Below are 24965 nucleotides of genomic sequence, written 5' to 3' on the forward strand. Positions count from 1 at the left end.
GTTGACACCAAGATTTCAGGTAGACTCTGGGTCGCAGAAAAACACCCCGCCCTAGGTGGACAGCTGAACCTGAGTAGACATCAGGTCTCAGATCAACATCTGGCCCCAGGTAGATTCCTAGGCCCAAGGTGAATACTCAGTCTCCAGCCCTAGGGGAATTCAGTCTTAGGTGACTAAGGACTGGTGTTCCTCTGGGGCCTCATGTCTACCTGGGCCCTGGGAGTGCACATGGAGCCAGATGTCTATAAAGGGCCTGGGTGTCCACTAGGGCCTGAGGTTCACCAGGAGCATAGACATCAACCTAGGACCTCGTGTCCACCTAAAACCTGGTGTTCACCCGGGGCCTGGGTGACAACCTGGGATCTGATGTTCACCTGAGGCCCAGAGTTCAGCTGGTGTCTATGTCAGCCTGGCACCTGATGCACATGAGAGGACTGGGTGCACACCTGAGGACTGGTGTTCATGGGGAACTGGTGTTCAGCTGTGGATTGATGACCAACTGGGTCCTGGTGTCCTCCTGGCACCTGATGTCCACCTGGGACTGCATGCTTACCTAGGGCCTGGTGTTCCCCTGGGGCCTGGTGTGCCCCTGAGACCTGGGGTCCACCTGGGCCTAGTATCCACTTGGGGCCTCATATCCATCTGGAACATCATGTCCACTTGGGGCCTTGTAGTTACCTAGGGACTGGGTGTCCTTCTGGTGCTTGAGTGTCCTCCTGGGGCCCGGGGTTCTCCTGGGGCCTGGGTGTACATCTCTGGCCTGATGTCCATCTTGGGATGGATGTCCACCTGGGGACAGATGTTCACTTGTGGCCTGAATGTCCATCTTGTGTCTAATGTCTACCTGGGGCCTGGTGTTTGCCTGAGGCCTTATATACACCTGGGGCCTGGGCATCCATTTGAGGCCTGATGTCTACCTAAGACCAGGTGTTTAACTGGGGCACAGACTTCTTCCTGGAGCCTGATGTTCATCTGGAGCCTGAAGTTCACCTAGACGTATTGTCTACCTGAGGCCTATGTGTCAACCTAGGGCCTGATGACAACCCTGAGTTCAGTGTTCACCTGGGGCCTGACATCTGCCTGGAGTCTGGGTGACCACATAGGGCCTGATGTTGGCTTGGGACCAAAGTATTTACCTAGGGCCTGGGTATCTACTTAGAGCCTGACTTCTACATGGTTCATTGTGTCAACCTGGGGCCTTATGTCCACATAGGGCCTAGGTAAGCTCCTTATGACTAAAGTCCACATGGGGGCTGAAACCATCTCAGACCTTGTGTTAACCTAGGGCTTAGTGTCCATCTGAGGCCTGCCTGGGACCTGGTGACCCCCTGGGGTCAAGGTATCCACCCTGGGCCTGATGACCAATTGGGGCCTAAGGATCTACCTAGAGACTGGTGTCAACCTGGAACCTGATGTCCACTTGGGGTCTGGTGTACACCTTGGGCCTGATGCCCACCTGGGCATGGGTGTACACTTTGGGCCTAGTGTGCACCTGAAGCCTGGGTGTCAACCCGGGTCTTGATGCACACCTTTAGTCAAGTGTTTAACTCGGGCCTGATGAAATACTGGAGCCTGATTTACGCCTGTGTACTGGGTCTCCACCTGGGGCCTGATGTCCACCTGCAGCCAGATATCCACCTGGCACCAGATGTCTACGAAGAATCTGGGTGTCCACCTTGAAAATGATGTATTCCAAGAGACTAGGCATGCACATTGGGCCTGGGGTCCACCTGGGTCCTGATGTCTACCTGAGGCTCGTATTGAACTGGTGCCTGTGTGTTCCCTTGGAGCCTGATGTTCATTTGGAACCTGGTGTTCACCTAGGACATGGGTATCCACCTGGATCCTGATTTTCAGGTGGGGAGTGGATACAGACCTGGGACCTGACGGCCATCTATGCTACAAGTAACTCAACCACCTGGGGCCTGGTGTTCACCTGCAGCCTGATATCCACCTGGTACCTATGTGTCAATCTAGTGCCTGGTGTCCACTTGAGGACTAGGTAGACATCTGGGGCTTGGTGTTCACCAGGGGCCTGGTGTTCATCTTGCACCCAGTGTCCACCTGGACCCTGTGTATCAACCTGTGGCCTAGGTGGCCACTTGGAGCTTTATGTGCACCTGGGGCCTGAGAGTTTCCTAGGATCTGATGACCACTGGGGCCCAGGTATCCACCTGGGACATCAGGCTTCAAGTGTACACCTAGGCTCCATGTGGACACCAGGCCAGGAGAACTCCAGCCCTTATCTGAACATCAGGTCCTAGATGGATGCCCAGGCCCCATGTGTACATCAGGCCCCAGGTATACACTGGACTGCAGATGGACACCACCACTCAATTGGATACACACACTCAAGGTGGACACCAGGCTCCACATGAATTCCTATACTCCAGGTGAACATCAGGTCCCAAGTGGATACCTGGACTCCAGGTGGATACCAGTCTCTAAATTAATACCAGGCCTCAGATGGTCCTTAGGAGCCATGTGGACATTAGTCATCAGGAAGTTACCTAGGCCCAAAGTGGACATCAGGCCCCATGTTGACACAAGATCTAGTTGGAAGTCAGGCCCCAGGTGGACACCCAGGCCCTAGGTAAATACTTAGGTTCCAAGTTGACAGCAGGCCCTATGTAAACACTCAGAACTCAGGTGGACATCAGGCCTCGGGTAGACATCTGAGTTCATCTGTAACCTCCTGTTACAGGCCTCATGTAAACACCAGGCCTTAGGTAGATACCAAATCTCTAGGTGGACATCAGAGCTCAGATTGACACAAAGACTCCAGTAGACATAATGTACCAATGAATATCCAGGACCCTGGTAAATACCCAGGCCCCAGATTGATACCAGAGTCTATGTGGACAGACAGGCCCCAGGTAGAAAACAGGCCCAAGGTGGACACTGGACTGGACATCAGGTCCTAGGTTGACAACCATGCTTCAAGTTGACACCAGGCCCCAAGTGAATATCTGGCCCCAGCTGGACACTAGTCCCCTGGTGAATACCTAGTCTCAAGGTTGACATCAGGCCCCATGTGAACACTAGACCCCAGATAAACACTTATGCCCTAAGTGGACATCAGGCCTCAGGTGGTTACCCAGGCCCAAGGTTAACATCAGGACCCCAATGGGCACCAGTTATGAAGTGGATTCCTAGGCCCCAGGTGAATATCAAGCCCTAGGTGGATACCAGGCCCCAGGTGGATACCAGGATCCTGGTAGACATCAGGTCCCAAGAGGACACTAGAACCCAGGAGTACATTAGGCCACAGGTTAACATGAAGGCCCCAGATGAATACCAGGCCAACTTGTGGACATCAGGCCTGAGAAGGGTCCTTGGGCTCCAGGTGGATATCAGGCCCCAGGTGAACATCCAGCACTCAGATGAACATTAAGCTTCAGGTAGACATCATGCCTCCGGTGAACTCCAGGCCCCAGCTGAGCATCAGGCCCCAGGTGGATGCCCAGGTTCTGGGTGCACATCTGGCCACAGTTGGACATTCAACCCCAGGTAACCATCAGGCCATGGGTGAATACACCGTTTCCAGGTAAACATCAGATCGAAGGTAAACATCAGTCCCCCAGTGGACATCAGGCCCAAGGTGGACACTGAACTAGAGGTTTACATCAGGCCACATGTTGACACCTAGTCCCAGATGGACGTCAGACCCCAGGTGGATACCTAGGCCTCCAGTGAATTTCAGACACCAGGTTGACATTCAGGCCCCCAGTGGTCATCTGGCCTCATGAGAACACTCAGACCCCAGGTGCAAATGATGTCTCAACTGGACACCAAATTCCTAGTTTGATACCCAAGGCCCAGGTGGACACCAGGTCCAAGGCTGACACTCAAGCCCTAAGTGAATACCAAGCTCTAGGTGAATAATTCAACCCAGGTGGTCATTAGGACCCAGATGGATACCAGTCCCCAGGTTAACACAAGGCCCCCAGTGGACACCTAGGCACCAGCTGGACATCAGGCCCTATATAAACACCCGGGTCTCAGGTGAACACCATGCCCCAGGTGGACATCAGGCCCTAGGTGGACTCAGGGCCACAGGTGGACATCTAGCCCCTGGGCAACATCCAGCCCCAGGCAGACATAAACATTCCCATGGATAAACCATTCCCAGGTGGATATCAGGCCTCAAGAGGGTGGCAGTCACCAGGTAGACATCAGGCCTCAGTAGACACCAAGGTCCCAGATGTACAGCAGGCCCCAACTGAACCCCAGACTCATGTGGACATCAGGCCACAGGTAGACACCAAGACTTACGTAGATACCTAAATTCAGGTAGACATCAGACCCAAGGTGGACACTCAGTTCCCAGGTGGACAATCAGGCCCCAGGCACTCATCAGGCCTTAAGTGGACACCCAGGCCCCAGGTTGATATCCAGCTCCCAGGGGATCACCAAGCCCCAGGTAGACACCAGGCCGTAGGTGAGCAATAGGATGCAGTAGGCCATCAGGCCACAGCTGGATACGAGTCCCCGGTAAACACAAGGCCCCAGTGGGACATAGATCTAAGGCAGACATCAGGCCCCAGGTGGACATACAGGCCTGAGGTGGAATTCACCCTGAGGGGGACATTCAGCCCCAGGTATGCATCAGGCCTCAGGTGAATAACCAGTCCCCAGGTGGACATTAGCCCGCAAGTCAACCGCAGTCCCCAGGTAGCTACCCAATCTGCAGGGTAACATTAGGCCCCTGTAGGATCCCAGGCCCCAAGTGGATTCCTAGGCCCCTGATGAACATCACGTGCAGGTGTCCAAGCAGGCCCTGGGTGGACATAACTGTGTACAGGTAAGGAGTTGACCTGTGGGAAAGGTGAGCAGTCAGCAGCCCACTGGGGTCCTGAGTAGGTCTTCTGGAAGGAGGAGGCCGAGGGGATGGAACCTTAAAGAAGTGACCTCACTTCCTTGGCAACAGACCCTAAGAGAACTTAGAATTCTGGTAACCAGGCCAGGCACGGTGGCTCACACCTGTAATCCCAGCACTTTGGGAGGCTGAGGCAGGAGGATCATGAAATCAGGAGATCGAGACCAGCCTGACCAATATGGTAAAACCACATGTCTACTAAAAATACAAAAAACAAACAAGGCAGGAGATTGAGACCAACCTGGCTAACACAGTGAAACCCCGTCTCTACTAAAAATACAAAAATTAGCCGGGCGTAGTGGTGGGCGCCTGTAGTCCCAGCTACTCGGGAGGCTGACGCAGGAGAATGGCATGAACCCGGGACACGGAGCTTGCAGTGAGCCAAGATAGCGCCATTGCACTCCATCCAGCCTGGGCGAGAGAGCGAGACTCTGTCTTAAAAACAACAACAATGACAACAACAACAACAAAAACAATCACAAAAAAACTAGTCAGGTGTGGTGGTGCATGTCTCATGCCTGTAATCCCAGCTACTCAGGAGACTGAGGCAGGAGAATTGATTGAACCCAGTAGGCGGATGTTGCAGTGAGCCGAGATCATGCCACTGCACTCCAGCCTGGCCAACAGAATGAGACTATGTCTCAAAAAAAAAAAAAAAAAGTGAATTCCGATAACCAGGCACCCACATCCTAGAGTTAGCCCCATAGCCGGCTCACTTGGCGGGAGATGCTCAAGAGAGCAAGATGTTCTTGTGCTGCATCCCCACATCTCAAGGCTCCTGCTTCAGGAATGGCGAGAGTGAGAGCCTTTCTTTTCCGATGATGCCCTTGTAGGCTCATCCCTCACCCCAGATGCCTCTGGCCATTTGGCAGAAGCCCCCCAGGTACCACAGCACAGGAGTCACCAGGTAGACACCAGGCCCCAGATGGAGCTAACAGGCCAGGCCTCACCAGTGATCCCACCAGGGCCACATCTGCACATTGTCCTTGTCCAGCTGGAGCCTCTGGAGCTCATTGAGACACAGGCACATGGTGAGGTCAACTGCAGTCTGGAAGTCTTTCCAGGGACAATGTTTTCAGGCTGAAACTCCTTTAAATTCAGTGAGGTTGTTTTCATGTTTGGAAATTCCAGTGGAAAGTGAGTGATATTGGTGACCTCTCCCCTTTTTCAGCTCCTGCCTCAGGTGCAGAAATACAGCTATTTCCAGTTCCAGCTGTTGAGCCAGTGCCAGCACCAGGGGCAGAGCCCCCTCCAGGACAGTGCTGGAGCTAGAGGAATCTCCAGGGCCCTCCTGCCGCTGCCCTGGGACTGCCCAGGACAAGCCCAGTGAGAAGCTGCCTGACTTCATGGCACCTCCTGTAGAGCCACCGGCCTCAGCCCTGGAGCTGAAAGTGTGGCTGGAGCTAGAGGTGGCAGAGAGGGGGTGACCAGCACAGCTCCAGCCAGCAACTCCCACACTGCTCCCAGTCCTGGGCACGGTGGAAGATATGGAGGCAGAGACCAGAGTGTGCAACCTGGGCTCCTCTGCCTCACTGGAGAGGAACTTCTCTCACTGAGCAGAGCAGCAGCCCTGCTGCTGAAGGGCCTGCTGCTACTGCTGCTGGGGGTGTTTGCCTGCCTGCAGGAGGTGCTGGAGAGCAAGAAAAGGAGCCTGTGAGCAGGCGTTCCAGCAGGTCCTCCTGCTCCCAGAGGCGACCTCCTCCTCCAGGCATGGAGGTTTGCCCTCAGCTGGGCATCTGGGCCATTTGCCTCTAATGTGCTGCCCAGGATGGCCCCTTCTAGACAGGCAGACAGGGGTTGAGGGGGCCAGGGGGCATCTCCAAAGGAAGCTTTTAAACTCAGCAGCTGCACCCTAGAATCTCCATGCCTGCACCTGCCCAAGGATTTATTCATAGCTTAACTAAGAATTTCAAATTTCTACCATAACACTGAAATAAAGTTTGATTTTTTGAAACTTCCATGACTTCTTTCACTCCCTAATATTATAGATGGTGTTTTTGAGGTGGCATTGAAAACCTCTGATAGTTGTGTGTTTTGTTGTGGTTCTTTGTGTGATTAAATTACCATCTGATCAAGTGATATTGAAAACCCTTCAGGTATGGCTTTCAGAAGACTTTGACCTATTTTTGCTTGTGTTGACTCTCCCTCCAGCTTTGTGGAAAGAGGGATCATGTAGGTTCATTTGTCAGGCAGATCAGTCACCTTTTGCCATCAAAGTTTTAGCATCCATTTCCAGAATTTGGTGTAGAAGTTGATATTTTGGTGTTTTTAGCTAATCTGGGGTCAAAACAGAATGCCATAGATGAGGAAGCTTATGAACAAATTTGTTTCTCTCAGTTCTGGAGATGGCAAAATTCAAGGTCAAGTGGTTAGCAGATTCCATGTCTGGTGTGGGCTTGCTTTGTGGTTCATAGCCAGCCGTGTTTCTACCATGTCCTCACATGACAGAAGGGATGATGGAGCTCTCCATGGTGCCTTCAATAGGGTCTACTAATCCCACTCATGTGGTCCCTGCCTTCATGATCTAATCATTGCCCAAGGCCCTACCTCCAAATATCATCACATAGGGAATTAGATTTCCACACTTGAATTTGAGGGGGACAATAACATTTAGTGTATAGCATCAGGTTACTCAGAGCCTTATGCATTCAGAGGAAATCCAAAATCTTCTATACATATTCGCTGGTCCCCTCTGGGCTTAGGGAAATCTTTAATTGCAGCTCTTGATTCAGCTTGGTCCAAGCTTAAATTCTGCATTTGCCTGCATAACTTGTTCATGGGACAGAGGGAAGTTTAGAGGCAACTGACCATTTGGAGTTTTAGGACAATTGATGGAAGAGGGCTTGGCATCTGGATGAGAAGTGGAGGGAGAATAGAACAAAGGCACAGAAGGAGAGAGCACAATGAGAAAGGGGAAGAGGGACATCTGGACATGAGGGCCAACTGGAGGGCAGGCAAGGTAATTTTCCTTGCATTTTAAACTCAGACCACATATCACATAAGAACCACCTGAGGGAGACATTTTCAATGCATAATCCTGGGGTTCTTCTCTTGGAAATTTTTATTTCTTAAATCATGAGTTGTGCTGATTTACCCATATTTATCATAAGAATTTTGGATAATTCTTACTTTGGGAGGCCCAGGCAGTGGATCACTAGAGGTCAGGAATTCAAAACCAGCCTGGCCAACATGGTGAAACCTCATCTCTACTAAAAATACAAAAAATAGCCAGGCATGGTGGTGCACACCTGTAGTCCCAGCTACTTGGGAGGCTGAGGCAGGAGAATCACTTGAATCAGGGAGGCAGAGATGACAGTGAGCTGAGATCAGGCCACTGCACTCCAGCCCAGGCAACAGTAAGACTCCATCTCAAAAAAAAAAAAAAAAAAAAAAGAATTGTGGATAATTCTGATGCAATTAGAAAACAAAGCAGAGCTTGACAACCACTGGGTTGGGACGTATAGCAGGAAGACATATGATTATGTAAAATAACTGCAAAACAAACTGAAGGGGAGTTATTTTAAAATGCTTGAATATAATTATATAATTCAACTCTTCTTATGTATGTAGTTTGACCACATATTTAATGTCTGCTATACTAAGATTGGAAATGTATAGAAGTTTTTTTAAAAATCAGGTAGAAGCACAGAAAATAGGAGTTGGAGAGAAAAGAAAACTAGCTATTGTCTGGTAACAAGAGAAGAGAGGGAAACAAAGTAGCATATTTTTGTTCGTTGTTTGATGGCATCTAAATTATGATCCCAAATATTTTTTTTCTAAGAAATCTAATAATACAAGTATTCAGAGTGGAGTACCAACACTGATTTCCTGGGAAAGAGAAGTGTACTCTGTTTTGCTGTATAATGTTGAGGGAGAAGGAAAGGAAAATTCGTTGAGTAAACAAGTAAGAGACTGGTCCTCAGGGAAGCTGTCTGCCTGAAAAATCACAACTACTGCACCTACAGATAAGCCCCGAACAGATAAGCATGCAGGGTCCAGCACAGATGCCTTCTGTCCTTAGTGTAATTGGCAAGCTCCCAGGAAAAATTTTCCTCCCTTTTTCAGGCATGTACATGGTGGCCTCTGTGGGAACTTGCACAGGGAGGAGGGGGGCTTACCTAAAACAAACCGAGTTATAGAAACAAGAGAAGCCCACTTTGTGCTTGACTAGAGACATATGCACCGCTGGACATATAAAGGGAATTGTGCAGACAGTTTTATACATAGCAGAGAGGAGTTTCTTATAAAAGCTTTTTGATTCAACTGTAAAAACGGCAATCCACTCGGACCCCCTTGTCTGCTGCAGAGAACCTCCTCCTTTTGCTTATTAAACTTTCACTCCAACCTCACCCGTGTGTCCCTGTTCCTTAATCATCTTGGTGGTGAGATGAAGAACTCCAGGTGATACCTCACAAGACAGACTGCTACACTGTGGTGCATTGGTGAGACTGCAACTTTAAGAAGTGTGACTTTTATTGCTGCTGAATTATTTTATCTCCTACCCAATTGAAGATAAAGGATATAAAGTGCTTAGGTTGAACACAAAGTCCTCTGCTCTAGGTAACATCTTCAGCAGCCACATTAGCAGAGAGATGGGTGGTAATGGTGGAGTAGATGTCTCTTTGCTTCTGACAGGGTGTCTTCTTATGTGTTAAACAAAATAGTATGGTATATATTTCATTAAGAAATCTGCTAAAAAATGAAGTAAAACACGTTCATGTTCTTAAGAGGCACAGTATTTGCTACGGCAGCAAGACCAAAAGGCTTAAGTAACAAAAGTGTCCATAGTAGTTACAAACATTTTCATATAAACAAAACAATGTGACCATCTGTATATGACAATAACTCATGCAAAAAATATTTTTTAACTGAGATTGAAATCATTTTATACATAACAAATGTTATCACTGTATTCTGAGGTAATATATTGTTTGTATATAGATGTTATAAATAATAACTTATTTAAGTTATTCACTATTTATACAACAAATAATTCCTTGGAATCTACAAAATGCTGGTTTTGTTCTAGGCACCGAATGTACAAATTGATTTAAAATGTGTGTTCTTAGAGTGTGGTACATTAAAAAATACAAAATAGGCCGGGCACAGTGGCTCACACCTGTAATCCCAGCACTTTGGGAGGCCGAGGCAGGTGGATAACCTGAGGTTAGGAGTTCGAGACCAGCCTGACCAACATGGTGAAACCCCATCTCTACCAAAAATACAAAATTAGCCAAGGATGGTGGCACATGCCTGTAGTCCCAGCTACTCGGGAGACAGAGGCAGAACAATTGCTTGAACCCAGGAGGTGGAGGTGGCAGTGAGCCGAGATTGCACCATTGCCCTCCAGCCTGGGAAACAAGAGCAAAACTCTGCCTAATATATACACATATATTATGCATATATCCATCCATACACATATTATGTATATATCCATACATACATACATTATGTATATATCCATCCATACATATAGTATGGATATATCCATACATACATATAGTATATCCATACATACATATAGTATATCCGTACATACATATAGTATGGATACATACGTATGTATATATACATACATACATATGCATATATATAACATACATATATATGTGTATATATAACACACATATATATGCGTATATATATAACAAACATACATATGCATATATATAACACACATACATATGCGTATATATAACACACATACACGTGCGTATATATAACATACATACACGTGCGTGTATATATAACATACATACACGTGTGTATATATAACATATATACATGTGCGTATATATGTACATATATACATATGTGTATATATACACATATGTATATGTATAATATACATATATGTCTAATATATACACATATACATATGTAATATATTATATAATATGTAACATATTATATATAATATATTGTATACTATGTTATATATAATATATAGTATATTATATATGAGATATGTTATATATTATGTATAATATATTATATATAAGATATATATTCTGTATAATATATATTATATATTATTATATGCTATTATATATTATATATTATATAATATAATATATTCTATATTAGATATATTATATATTATATATTATATATTATATATTATATATTATATAATATACTATATATGTCATATATAATATATAATATATAATATATAATATATAATATATTGTAAATTATATTATATATTATATAATATATTGTATATTATATATTATATATGACATATATAACATATATTATACATATAACATATCATATATTATATATATTATATATCATATATTATGTAATATATGATATATTATACGTGTATATATACAACACATATATATTATACATATACATATACGTATTTGCATATAAATTATGTATATATTATACATAATTTGCATATTATATGCAAATTATGTATAATATGTACATAATTTATATGCAAATCCATATATGTATAATTTGTATACATATACATATATACATATACATATATGCATATATACATATACATATGTGCAAATACATATATGTATACGTATAATTTGTATTATATGCAAATTATACATAATTTGCATATAATATATTATAGATTACATATGTATATATACAACACAGATATATATGTATATTATACATATACATATATGTATTTGCATATAAATTATGTATATATGTATATATACACAACTGTATATAATATGTATTATATGTAAATATATAATATGTTTTTTATATATATGATATATAAATATATATTTTTATATATATTATATATGAATAGATAATATATTTTTATATATATTATACATATATGTATAATATATTATGTATATAATATATAATGATTTATTATAATAAATTATAATAAAGAAATATATAATCTATATAAAATATATTTATAAATATATAAAAATATATAAATATATTTCTATATCTATATTTATAAACATCTATAAATATATAAATATATTTATAGATATATAAAATATATAAATATATTTACAAATATATAAAATATAATAAATTATAATAAATAAATATATATTATATATTTATATATTATATATTATATCATATATAATATATATTATGTTTATATATAATATATATCATATATGATATATAATATATAATCATTGTATATAATCATTATATATTATATATAGTGATATATAATATATATCATATATTATATATCATACATGATATATATTATATAATATATATGTCATATATCATATATATGATTTATAATATAATATATATGATATATGTCATATATGTTATATATGATATGATATATGATATATAATATTTATAAATATATAATATATTATATATAATGATATGTATAAATATATAATATAATATATATTATGTATATTATATATTATATATTATGTATATTATATATAATATATGTATATGTGTATATATATACATATATTAAGTGTATATACACATGTATATTAGAAGTTGTACTGCTGAAAACAAGAGCTATTAATAAAAAAATTTCGGGAAAACTAGTGTGATTATTTTTAATAGAAATGGATATTTTAATACAAGTCTCTTGTTTTTTCTTGTGGAAATAAATGACAAGATGGAATTTCTGGATGTTTGGTATCTGAATATTTAAGTATAGCCGGTATGGTCAGTTTTTCAAAGGCATTTTACCATCTTACTTGTCCATCGGCAACTCACACAATATTATGTGGAACAAAGTCCCCTCCAACAACCTCTAGTATCAGTCTTTATAACGTTTGCCAATTAAATGGGTGTTTTTTTGTTTTTGTTTTTCTTTTTGAGACAGTCTCGCCCTGTCACCCAGGCTGTAGTGCTGTGGCATGATCTTAGCTCACTGCAGTCTTTGCCTTCCAGGTTCAAGTGATTCTCCTGCCTTGGCCTCTCAAGTAGCTGGAAGTACAGGTGTCCCCCACCACGCCCGGCTAATTTTTGTATTTTTAGTAAAGACAGTGTTTCACCATGTTGGCCAGGCTGTTCTCAATCCTGACCTCAGATGGTCCACCTGTCTCAGCCTCCCAAAGTGCTGGGATTACAGTCATGAGCCACCACACTTGGCTGCGTTTTCTTTTTCTTTATATATATATATATATATATATATATGTATATATACACACATATATATGTATATATATACGTATATATATGTGTGTATATATACATATATGTATATATACATATATACGTATATATACACACATATATATACATATATACACATATATATGTGTATATATACACACATATATATACACATATATATGTGTATATATACACACATATATATACACATATATATGTGTATATATATACATACTTTAAGTTCTGGGATAAATGTGCAGAACATGCAGGTTTGTTATATAGGTATACATGTGTCATGGTGGTTTGCTGCAAAATGGGTGTAGGTTTTGCAGGTAATTATTATATTATTAAAAGATAACAGAATACCTAGCTAAAAAAAAAAATGTGAGGAGGCATTGATTGGCACATGTTTACTGAGCACATCCTGACTCCAGAATTAAAAATCAAATTTATGCCTCTGCAGTCCAATAAAATTTTTCCTTAAGAATCCAGAGATCAGACTTTCATTTCAGCAACCACTCCAATATGGTTTCTCACCTACTCACTCCAACGAAGCTGCTCGTATCAAAACATAAGTGCGATCCATATTGTTAAATTATAAATTGAACCATAACTCCTCAGCCTTCATCTTAATTTATATATCAGCAGCATTTCACACAGTTGATCTCCACCTTCTCTTTGTAAAACTTTTTTTATAGAATTCCAGAACACTTAACCTACTTTCCCCCACCACGTTTTTGATAATTACCCCTAGTCCTTTTTTGCAGGTTTCATCTTTACAATTTTTTAAATGTTAGAGGACCATTAGGCTCAGGACTTTGACTTCTTATCTTTCTTATCTTTGCTTTCTTATTAATTTTTGTGTCATTAATTTCCTGATATTTCATATTACACCTAAACACTGGACACTACACCCAACACTCCCTGACTTATCCACGTGGATGTCACTTAGGAATCTCAAAATTAATATGTCTATATGGAGCCACTGAAACTCCCCAAATTTGCTCTTCCCCATTCTGTTTAATGGCAACTCCCATTTTATAGTTTCTCAGCTCAATATTCTTGGTGTCCCCTTTTAATTCTGTTTCTGTAGCTCTGTCACTCTCTTTCTGTATCTGTCTGATTCTCTCCCTCTCTCTCCTCTCTCTCTTGCTCACTCTCACTCTTGCTCTCTCTCCCTGCTTCACACACTCACAAACACACACACACACACACACACACACACACACATATTTTCAGATCCGATGTGTGTGGAATTCCTGCCAGCTTTACCTTTAAAGTGTAGTAATTCCAAATGTTGTTTCAAATTCACCTTCCCACCCCCACCACTTGGTAACTATAGCGCTTCCCTCACAAGGCCAAGTGCAGAGATTTCTTGGGGAAATAATGAGAACTATTATACATTCTTATTACAAGGACCCTTAAAATTATCGGATTGCCATATTTGATACTAATTTAAGCTTTTTTCATTGCCCTTTTTTCAATCCATTCTCCACACAGCTACCACAGTGTACAAGTAGAAGTCTCAGCCATATCACCACACTCCTGCTTTAATGTCCCTACTCCATTGCTTCTTTTCTCCTTCAGAAGAGTTTAAGCTGAATGAACCTGGGCAACTTTACATATTTTTCCATGAGCTGGAGATCACTTGGTGTAAGGTAAATGATCAGTAAATATTTTCAAATAACAGAAACCACGAATAATAGTTTTGTTTCTTTGAGAGTACATTTACTTTTAAAAATCAAGAAAATAGATTGGTCAAGAGAATTCTGCTTGTTTTGATTTTGTTATCACTCGATTAGATTAACTGTGTTAGTATAAATGTCAGTGTGGAAAGCTATAAGCATTTTCTAAACTTTAAAATGAAAGGCATGGAATTTAAATATCTGCTCCCTTTATCCGAGCAACCAAAAAACACAACTTTTTAAATATATTTTATGTATGCATGAAATGTAAATTTATTTTTCTCTCTTTATCCCTGAATACTTTTTAAAGTTATTCATGTCCTCATTATTTTTTAATCCACTTTGGTAACATTTTAAAATATATTTTTGACTTCATTAAGAATATCTTTGTGTTCCACTGAATAGCTTGCCAAATAATAAAACATTAGCAGTATAATTTCCTCATAAACATTATTTAATTTGTTTGGTTAAACATAGATTTCCTACTCTCAACTCATAATTTCATTCAAGTATAATATATTTGACTTGACCTTTGCAGGGTTTTCATACCATGCATTTGTCATTGAAATTGGTTTTTGTTATTTGAACCACTAGTTTATAATTGTATTGTTGGTTAGACTGGTCTGTAGAATCTTTCTTTGTTTTTATTTTGTGGTTTATTCATTACGGAGTAGCTGTGCTACTGTAAATTTTGAGGTCAAAATCTTAAAACATTTTATGTATTTTAAAACAAAGTGGATGGCATTTAAATATCTATTCCTTAAATTTTGGAAGAAAGGTTAACACCATATAAACCTAGAGCCTGTATTTTTAGATTAGTAGCATGTAGACATTTTCAATTTCTTCTAAAGTTGAAAAAAATAAACATTTTGTATTCATAGAATGCTTGATAACAGAAGGTAAATATTTAATTTTCATTTAAAATAAATTTGGTTACATTGAAAGGAAATTTGGCTAATATAAGTTAGATATATTTCTAATTAAAACAATAATTTAAGATAAATAATACTCAAAGAACAGTGGTCATTGAATTTATTCCAGAGAGAGGACATTTATCCTGATCTGGCTGTAATAATGTAGTAGGTAGAACTGCTGGCGTGGACACCCAAGCAAGGAAGGGAAGCTGGTGTTTCAAGGGGTCCCGCTGAGATGGAAAGGGGTCAGGGCCCAGACTGTTGATGTCACCTGGACTCAACCACCATGTCTCAGAAGAAGAAATGACCCTCCCCTCCTGGTGTTGCCCCAAACAAGGAGCTTAGCAGTGTTGCACACAGGATAGTCCTTGCAGGAGACATGTTTGACAAGTTGCTGAGGTGCCTGATGGGGCCAGGCTCTTTTCATGAAATGAGTTTGCAACCTGAGGAAGGCTTTTTATTGGAAACCTGTCAGGGATCCAATTTCCCCTTTGCCTTAACCATGTAGGAGCACAGTAGACAGGGAGGAGGTCACCCAGGTGGCTGTTCCTGCTTGGCCCCCACTTCCCAGACCATTCCAGGCAGGGAGAGCCACTGAGATCACTCCATGGGCTGCGCACATGGGGTCTGGACCCAGCCACCCTCCTGTGCCTGTCAGGCAGCCCCTGGGCCATCGCAGGACCCACTATGTGGTGATCAGTGGCCCACTGCCTGCCCTTGTGGTGGGTGCAGTTCACAGGTGCTGCCCCAGGCCTGGCACACTGGCCTTCCCAGCCTGGCCCAGGATAGGGGACTTGAATGATCCTTCCCCGTGCCCCTTTGGACCATGTGAGTTTGGACACTCACTGCAGAAGTCCCTCCAGGTCCCTTTTCAACTGAGTTCTGGGGGACTTGCTTAGTCCTCATGCCCAGGGTCAGGGGAGGGATGCAGAATCTGCACCCTAAATCCCCTAGGGCCTGAGGGAGGTCTCCCAGGTGACCTCTGTCCTCTCCAGTGACATGAGTCCTCCCAGATGGCCTCAGCCCTCTCAGGTGACATGCTTCCATGGTGACTCTGGCTCTTGCAGGAGATGGGCTACCACAGGGACATGAGCTGTCTAACTGCCATCCTCCTCCTGTATCTGCCAGAGGAAGACACCTAGGCACTGGATCAGCTGATGGCCGAGGAGAGGCACTCCCTGCAGGGTAGGCGGACAGCAACCCCCAGGGCCACACACAGTCAGGTCATGGGAAGGCCACCCTGGCTGGGTGATCCTGACATCCAGGCAAGGCACCTTCCTTGCATTCCAGCTTTTTAGGAGGCTTCAGGACATCCCTGCTGAGGGTCCCACAGGAGCCCAGAGCTGAACAGGGACCCTTTCACTTCAAGGCAGACACCTTTCATCCCCAACAGCAGAGGGCACGGCAGCCTCCCCCTGGCCACCCTGTGTGTCCCAGAGCCACAGCCCTCTAGCCCTGAGTTCATGCAGGTGACTGTCACTTCCCCAAGAGTCCTCCTACTTCCCAGCTGGCCACATTCCCAGCTGCCCTCCCAGCCCACAGATGGGCCAATGAAGTCTAGATGGCAGTGTCTGCCCATCCCATGTCCCCCAGCCCGACCCCATGTCTAGGAGATGGCCATGTAGCCCCTCAGCACCCACCCCATTCCCTCCATTGGCCACTGCCTGCCTCAGCCCTGCCTCACAGCCTCAAAGGCAGGCCTGCCCTCCTGGCACCTTTACCCAGGATGCTGCTGTGCAGTGCCTCCAGCTAGGGCCCAGCTCCCTAGAGCTGAGGCCACATGGTAGGGTCACCTGATGGAAGGGAGGAAGGCCTCAGGGTCACAGGTCCCCTGCCACTGCCCAGCTCTTCCAGCTGACGGCTCCACATCTAGAGGGTGGGCTCTGATGCATGATGGGTCAGGGGCTTCTCAGTTTTCTGCAGCCCAAATACTGCCCAGCTCCGGAGGCTCCTATCCCACCAGGAGCAAGTATAACACAAATCCTTCACAAAGATCATGCGGTACCTGCTGAGCGGACGACACTCTCAACTCTTTCCCAGAGGCCCAGGGTCCCATGGGGCAGGGAAACAGGGAAAGATGGAGCTCCTCGAGGGGCTGACAAGAGGTTGAGTCTCAGCCAGGGCCTCGCCCAAGATGGAGATTCTCCATGGGTTTGGAGTTGGGTTTTCTTTTCCTGCCCTGGAGGAGGAGGCAGAGGTACTAGGAGGAGGGCTGAGCTCCAGCTGAGCAGGGTTAAAGGAAGTGTGTCCACCAGGCATCTGTGCATGGGGGAGTTGTTGAGGAAGCACTGGCCACTGCCCAGTGTTCTGCCCCAGGGCAGCTCAGGGGGCCCTGCGCACCTATGATCCAGGAAGGGCCATGCATTGAGGTTTGCTGTGTTGGCCCCTCTGGTGTTTCGTTGATGGGGTAAGGAGGCAAATGGAGACCGCAGGGCAGGGACCCTCCTGTCCCACAGTGCCCAGCTCCCCCAGGAGGACCTGGCTCACCCCAAGCCCACAAGAAGCACAGGGAAGTTTCTGCATGGCACAGAAGCCAGGCCCTCCCCAAGAGGGGGCATCAAAGGGCAGGGGCCAGGCCTCAGGCCCACTGCTATTTCCACATTATTAATTTTATAAGGTGATATGGTTTGGCTGTGTTGCCACCCAAATCTCATCTTGAACTGTAATTTCCATAATCTTCATGTGTCATGGGAGGGACCCAGTGAGAGGTAACTGAATCATGGCAGCAGTTTCCCCCATGCTGTTCTCATGATATTAAGTGAGTTCTCACATGATCTGATGGTTTTATAAGCATCTGGCATTTCCCTTGCTTGAGGTGATGAATGCCCCATTTACCCTGATGTGATTATTACACATTGCATGCCTGTGTCAAACTATCTCATGTACCCCATAAATATATACACCTACTATGTACTCATAGAAATTAAAAATAAAAATAAATTTAAAATAAAAAGTGTGAGTTTTTAAAGGCGAGGTTTGCCCTCCAGTGCTGGTCCCTGCCAGGTGTGACCTTCACGTCATCTTTCCACATGGTCCCGGCCCCCATCTGCAGAGGCCAATAGTTCCCAGAGTGACCTTCCTCAGAAAACAGGGTCTTGGAGAAGACAGTCAGAGGAGGGGGCCTTGTCCTCCCCACTGCACAGCCCCCATGGGGAATGGAAAGTGAGGGTCTCTGCCCACAAGTTGGCAGTCACCCTAAGCTGTTTTGTGGGAGGAAGCATAGGGAATATAGGTCAGTGCTGGGACAGCATTTCCTGAGCCTGACTGGGAGAAGGTGTTAAAATCTTGACATTCCCGACACCTCCTTTGTGAGAGCCCCTGCCCTGCAGGTCTCACAGGGTTGTTGTGACGGTCACCTGTGGTGATGGGTTTGGAAGTGCTTTGTGAATGACACAGTGGGCCTTCCTATTCCTGTCATTGGCCTTTTGACCTTCAATACTAATTGCCTGGGGATCTCCAGGCCTCAAGGTCTAATCCTGGAAGGGTATGAGGTGTCCGTAGTGGAATATTCTACACTTCCTGGGAGGTCCCTCATTTCCACCTTCACCCAACATAACCCCTGCTCCTGTTCCCTCAGCCTGGAGAGCTTGCCCAGAGGCACAGGGTAGTACTGGACTGACCTCTTTGGAAAGGATGATTACATCCTCATTTCAGCCCTCCCTCTTCCTAGCTTTCCACATAGAATTCCAGGGCTCCGTGCAGCATTTGCTGGACATGAGAGGGAAAACTTTTAGGGCAGGGATCTGCCCTGGGTGGGGACAGAGGAGTATCCTGGAGTCTGGGTGTCAGGAGTGTGAGCCCTGCCCAGCTGGCCAGCCCCTGTCCCCATGCTGCTCGATGCATGATGTTTCCTGCACAAGCTTCCTTTAGAGGGAAGCTTCCAGAGTGACTGCAGTGAGGTCCATGCTGTTGGGGATGACAGAGCAGCCCTGGAGGTGGCCAAAGAGAAGCAGGCAGAGGAAGCTTCTCCAAGCAGTCTTGGAAAGAAATTTCCGCATATCACTTATGTCACTCTTGCCAGTAGAAGGACAATTTTTACTGTGGAGTGGAAGAAAATGACTATGCTGTGGGAGAGAATGGATCCATCCAGAAGAGCAAGGTGGGAGGGGGAAATGTGCCCATTGCCAGAATTTTGTGTCTTTTGAAGACATTTGCCAGAATTCTACTTTTGAAGGCTGCCCCTTTTGACAGTCAGTTACTGAGGAAGCTATGGGACATTTTCAAAGCCTTTTATATATAAAAAAAACACACAACATTCTGCTGTGGGTCTGTGTGCAGGGACCACGAAGAGCACAGCTGCCGCTGTTCTGTGTCGCAGATGCTATGGGAAGTGCCTTAACACACACGGATGTGCTTCATGCAACCAGGTGAGGAACATCTCTAAAACATTTTACAGTCAAGAAAATTCAGTGTCGAGGAGGTTGAATGCATTATCCAAGATCACACATATGTCCTGACAGATTCGGGGTTCAATGAAGAATTATGTATCATGAATTATAGGGCTGTATTTTAATTTTGCATTTTAAATTTCTGCAGTTTTCTTCCATCAGTTTTCACCATGCTTTCTATACTTGGAATTACTTTTTTTGGCTTCTTGATCTTCTTTACTTGTATGTTATTGATTTTCTACAAGTTTTAACATATATGATTAAAGAGTATTTCTTAATGTTTTAATAATTACCCTAGAATAAAATATATTTACTTTGATAGAGGTATGCATTGGATATTACAGTGTATTATGTACATTTTCAAACACATTGTGTTATACCAGAAGCATTATTCAACAGTGGTCTTTTTTTTACCTGAACTATGTTCAGAAAATCTTTCCACCACAGTACAAAGAGATTAATTTCATTTTGTTAACAGATGGATGTGCCATAGTGCAATTAACTGTTTAATTTTCCTGTTATCCTGTTGTGGATATTTAAGTTCAAACAATGCAGTAATAAATATGCAAGAGGGCTTTTAGACATTAAAGAATATGGCTCTAAATTAGGGACCTAGTGCCTGTAATCCCAGCACTTTGGGAGGTTGAGGTGGGTGGATCACCTGAGGTCAGAAGTTTGAGACCAGCCTGGCCAACATGGCAAAACCCTGTTTCTATAAAAAATACAAAAATTAGCTAGGTATGGTGATGCGCACTTGTGGCACCAGCTACTCAGGAGGCTGAGGTAGGACAATTGCCTGAACCCATGAGGCAGAGGTTGCAGTGAGCTGAGATCATGTCACTGCACTCCAGTCTGGGGAACAGAGTGAGACTCTGTCCCAATAATGAATAAATAAATAAATAAATAAATAAATAAATAATCTAGAAGTACAATTGCTTGGCCAAATTGCTTATGCATTTTGAATGATAAAAGTTGCTGCCTAATTTCTGTTACAAAGGCTATGGTAATTTACACTCAAAACACAGAAGTGGTTGGTTGTTGTTACTTATGTAGTCTTACTGTTGCCCAGACTGGAGTGCAGTGGTGTAATCCTAGCTCATTGTAGCCTCCAACCCCTAGGCTCAAGCAATCCTCCCACCTCAGCCTCCTTCCCAAGTAACTAGGATTACAGGTGCATGCCACCACACCTGGCTAATTTTATTTTTAGATATGGGATCTTGCTATGTTGCCCAGGCTGGTCTTGAAATCCTGGCCTCAGGGCGACCTCAGCCTCCAGTGTAGCTGACATTACAGGGGTGAGACACTGTGCCTGGCTGAATGAGCGCCTCTATCTTGGCACTTGTGTCCCCACGGGATCCTGCAGAGTTCAGGACCCTGTCCACACAGGGGAAAGTTCTCTGTTGCGGTCCTGATGACTGAGGAGGGAGCTTACCCATGGCTCTCCTGGTCATTTTTATTTAACAGTGAGTGCAGAACTTCACATTTTCTGGAATGTTCCCATATGATTTTGTGAGAGAAAAGAGAAGAGAGACCCCAACCCCAAGCTCACTGTGTCAAAGGGAAAATTAATCTTGGGAATGAGTTATGCAACAGTGCCTTCCTTGTTCTCAAACATAGAGCTATAACTTCACAACACTGTGTCATAGCCTCATCCATAAGCCAGGTTCCCACAGTGACAGAAGGCTGCATGTCTCCTCAGATGTCCTCCCTCACAATTTGCTGTGAGCCCCTAAATCTTTCAGAATGCACATCCCACCTATAAACTATCCCTAAAAGTGAATGGGCTCAATTTCACACTGACAATCTCAATTACCAGCTTATTTTCATAGTTCTGGGACAAGGTCAGGACCAGAAATCATCCCTCTGCCTATCCTGAGATGAATGAATCATTGACTTTTCCTCTACTCCACTCCCTCTATTCACATGCTTACTTTACCTTATGTAAAATGAAGATTTACTGAATGCGAGATGAACGCATAATTAACTGTTTCCTCTGCTCCCTCCTTTCCTATGTAAAATGTAGATATCCTGATGCTAATCAGGGCCACACAAGAATGCAAGCATTTGCTTCACTGCCTACCTGCCCTCCTTTTTCCCCCTGCTTGTTCTTCCTCCTTTAAATATTGAGTTCCCAAAACCTTCTTTGGAAACCACAAGTCACAGATGCTCCTGTGGCTTGTGTTTTACTCAGGCACATCCTCAAACTTGGCTAAATAAACCTCTATCAATTGAGACACCTTCCTCAATCCGGTTAAAAAATTGAGATTTGGGAGTACATGTGAAGGTTTGTTACATGGCTATGTTATGTGATGCTGAGGTTTGGGCTTCTCTTGATCCCATCACCCAAATAGTGAACATAGTACACAGTAGGTAATTTTCAATCCTTACCTCCCCTCCTCCCTCCCCCCCCCCACTTTTGAAGTCCCCAGAGTCTGTTGCTTCCATCTTTATGTCCACGTCTACCCAATGTTTAGTTCCCACTTATTAGTCAGAACGTGTGGTATTTGGTTTTCTGTTTCTGTGTTAATTCACTTAGGATAATGGCCTCCAGCTACATCCATGTTGCTGCAAAGGACATGCTTTTATTCTTTTATATAGCTGCATAGTGTTCTGGTATTCCCTGGTGTATATGGCCCATATTTTCCTTATCCAATCCACCAATGATGGGCACTGAGTTTGATTCCATTTCTTTGCTATTGTGAATAGCACTGAGATAAACATACAAGTGCATGTGTGTTTTTGGTAGAAAAATTAATTTTCTTTTGGGCATATAGTCAGTAATGGGATTGCTGGGTCAAATTGTAGTTCTATTTTTAGTTCTTTCAGAAATCTCCAAACTGCTTTCCACAGGGTTCAGACTAATTTACTTTCCTACCAACAGTGCATTCCTTTTTTCCCACAATCTCATAAATATCTGTTATTTTTTGACTTTTTAATGATAGCTATTCTGTCTGGTGTGAGAAGGTATCTAAGTGTGGTTTTGATTTGAATTTCTGTGATGATTAGTGACGTGGAACATTTTTCCATGTTTGTTGGCTGCTTGTATGTCTTCCTTTGAGAAATATCTGTTCACGTCCTTTGTTCACTTTTTAATGCGGTTCCTTTTTGCTTATTGATTTAAGTTACTTACAGATGCTGGATATTAGTCCTTTGTCAGATACATAGTTTGCTGAGAATTTCTCCCATTCTGTAGGTTGTCTGCTTACTCTGGTGATAGTGTCTTTTGCTGTGCAGAAACCCTCCCATTTGACCAGGTCCCAATTGTCCATTTTGTTTCTGTTGAAACTGCTTTTGAGCACTTAGTCATAAATTTTTTCCCAAGGCTGATGTCCAGTAGAGTATTTCCTAGGTTTTCTTTGAGGATTTTTATAGCTGGAGGTCTCACATATAAGTCTTTAATCCATCCTGAGTTCATTTTTGTATATGGTGAGGGGTAGAGGTTCAATTTCATTCTTCTGGGTGTGGCTAGCCAGTTTTCCCAGCACCATTTATTGAATAGAGAGTCCGTTCTCCATTGTTTATTTTTGTCAGCTTTGTCAAAGATCAGTTGATTGTACGTGTGAGGCTTTATTTCTGGATTCTCTATTCTGTCCCAATGGTCTATGTGTCTATTTTGTACCGGTAACATGATACTTTGGTTACTGTGGCCTTGCAGCATAGTTTGAAGTTGGGCGATGTGATGTCTTTGGCTTTGTTCTTTTTTCTTAGGATTGCTCTAGCTATTCAGCCTCTGTTTTGGTTCCCTATGAATTTTAGAATTTTTTTTTTAATTCTATGAAAATGACATGGGTAATTTGTCTGATAGGAATTGTGTTAAATCTGTAAATTACTTTGGGCAGTATGGACATTTTAATGATACTGATTCTTCCAATCCATGAGCCTGGAATGTTTTTCCATTCATGTCCTCTATTATTCCTTTCATCAGTGTTTTGTAGTTCTTCTGATAAAAGATCTTTCACCTCCTTGGTTAGATGTATTCCTAGGTATTTAAATTTTTGTGGCTATTGTAAATGGTATTTCATTCTTCATTGATTTATCAGCTTGTGTATAGAAATGCAACTGATTTTTCTATGTCGATTTTGTGTTCTGAAACTTACTGAAGTCAGGTCTAGGAATCTTTTGGAAGAATCTTTGCAGTTTTCTAGGAATAGAATTATATCATCAGTGGAGAGAGATAATTTGACCTTGTGTTTTCCTATCTGGATGCTTTTTATTTCTTTCTCCTGCCTAATTTCTCTGGCTAGGACTTCTAGTACTATGTTGAATAGGAGTGGTGAGAGTGGACATCCTTGTCTTGTTCCAGTTCTTAGGAAGAATGCTTCCAACTTTTGCTCATTCAGTATGACATAGGCTGTGGGTTTGTTGTAGATGGCTCTTATTATTTTGAGATATGTTTCTTTCATGCCTGGTTTTTAAGGGTTTTTATCATAAAGAGATGTTGAATTTTATTGAATACTTTTCTATATCTATTGAGATCATCATATGATTTTTGTTTTAAATTCTGTTTATGTGGTGAATCACAATTATGGACTTGCATATGTTGAACTATCCTTGCATTCTTGGAATGAAACCCACCTGATCATGATGAATTATCTTTCTAGTGTGCTGCTGGATTCAGTTTGCTAATATTTTATTGATGATTTTTGCATCTATGTTCATCAGTGATATTGGCCTGTAGTTTTCTTTGTTGTTGTCTCTTTGCCAGATTTTCACATCAGGCTGATGCTGGTTTCACAGAATGAGTTGAGGAGGAATCCTTCCTCCCTGATTTTATGGAATAGCTTCAGTAGAATTGGTACTGGCTCTTCTTTGTACATTTGGTAGAATTCAGCTGTTGGTAGGTTTTTTTTTTTTTGATTACTGATTTAAAGTTGTATCTTGTCATTGATCTGTTTAGAGTTTCAATTTCTTCCTGGTTCAATCTTGGGAGGTTGTGTGTTTCCAGAAATTACTCCACTTCCTTTAGATTTTCTAGTTC

At 42.9% G+C, this 24965-nt stretch overlaps 1 pseudogene; it reads left to right on the top strand.

The window, feature by feature from the left end:
* The first annotated feature begins 3410 nt into the window (after positions 1-3410).
* LOC129044421 (uncharacterized protein C2orf27A-like) lies at positions 3411-6634 on the top strand (annotated as a pseudogene).
* The last annotated feature ends 18331 nt before the right edge of the window (positions 6635-24965 follow it).

Source organism: Pongo pygmaeus, chromosome 13 (genome assembly GCF_028885625.2).
Source record: "Pongo pygmaeus isolate AG05252 chromosome 13, NHGRI_mPonPyg2-v2.0_pri, whole genome shotgun sequence".
NCBI lineage: Eukaryota > Metazoa > Chordata > Mammalia > Primates > Hominidae > Pongo > Pongo pygmaeus.